Source organism: Capsicum annuum, chromosome 9 (assembly GCF_002878395.1).
Source record: "Capsicum annuum cultivar UCD-10X-F1 chromosome 9, UCD10Xv1.1, whole genome shotgun sequence".
In the NCBI taxonomy this organism is placed as follows: domain Eukaryota; kingdom Viridiplantae; phylum Streptophyta; class Magnoliopsida; order Solanales; family Solanaceae; genus Capsicum; species Capsicum annuum.
The window spans coordinates 191400466-191402184 of record NC_061119.1 but is presented as its reverse complement, the minus strand read 5'-3'; positions in this window follow the sequence as shown (position 1 = coordinate 191402184).

The window sequence follows — 1719 nt, the reverse complement described above, 5'->3', positions numbered from 1 at the left end:
TAGCAGTTTTAAAGAATAAGATAATTATAATTTCAAACTTAATGCTATCCTAATTAATATATATCTCTTTTTCTCTCTCATCATTATTTTTATCCCTTATTTAATTTTCTCCCTTATTTTAGACATTACTTTACTGTTAATTTATATTTATATCCATAAATATATAAAGTATTATATTTATACCCATAAATATATAAAGTATTATATTTATAATAGAAATATACAAAGTATGTTATATATAAAGTTTAGACCATGTATATATCATATACACACATATATAAATATACAAAGTATTAAGAAACATACTAAGCATATTTATAATATAAATATACAAAGTATGTTATATATGAAGTTTATACCATGTATATACCATATACACACATATATAAAAATACAAAGTATAAAGAAACATACTAAGCATATTTATATATTTATGGTATATGATATAATATATCCTAAATATGCAAAGGATGTTTTACATAGAAATAATTTATTCACACACAGTAAAATCTTTCATGTATAACAAAATTAAAGAAATAAATTAGCAGCACCCTAAAATTTAATAACAACTCATCATTTCCTATTTTTTAGGAACCGAAAATGAAGAAAATAAATTAAATAAATTCCTAAAAAAATAAATTTGTTTGAAAGATAATATTTGTTAACTAAAAAACAGGAAACAGTGATCTGTTAATATAACATCCATATTTAAAATTTTCAAATATGAGAAACGGCTATTAATGTAAATATTATATATGTCATAATTGAAATTCATTAAATATGGTCATGTATATGTAATTATTTTTATAATAGTGGCTAATTGTGTTCTTCTTCCATTAGTAGGTAAATTTTAGTTGGGTGATTTTGATAGTTTGTAAAAGTTAGGGCATAAAATCATATTTAAAAACGTTTTTTCAAAAGTTAAAAAAAAAAATTCAAAAACGACATGGCCAAACACAACGTCAACTCCAACTCCGGAAAATTTTAATTTTCATGGCCAAACGGCTACTTAATTTCATTTCTCTCTCTCTCTCACACACACACATACATACATACATATATATATATATAAGATGGAGAGTATTTTGGTAATCAATCAATTTATTCCTAGAAATTATACTATGCATATTACTTTGAATATAACAAACCAAACACTCAATAAAAAATAATTTCAGCATAACTAATCTCAGTATAACTTATCCCATCATAACTTATTCCACCATAACTAATCTCGGTATAACTTGTTTTCAAACCAAACGACCCTAAGTGTGTGTTTGGTATGAAGGAAAATGTTTTCCATAAAAAATATTTTCCTAGAAATGTTTTCTTGAAAAACAAGTTGATTTTTTACTTGTTTTCTTATGTTTGGTTGGTGGATGGAAAATATTTTTTAAAAAATATTTTCTAGTATTTGGTTGGTGAATGAAAAAATATTTTTCAAAAAATACATTTTAGAATCCTTTTTAAAAAAATAAATTAAAAAAATTAAATTCTTTTTTTAGAAAGAGATTGGTAGGCAAGTGGGTAGGGGTGTCAGAATAGGCAGTAGGGGTGGGGTAAGAAAAAGTTTTGAATTTTTTTTGTTCAGAAAAAATTTAAAAAATTGACGGGGGAAGGGGGAGGTTAGTAGGAGCTGGGGGTTAGGGTAGGGGAGTGAGGGGAAAGGGGGAAGAAAAAAATTGAAAATTTTTTTAAAATAAATTTAATTTTTTTTTTAGG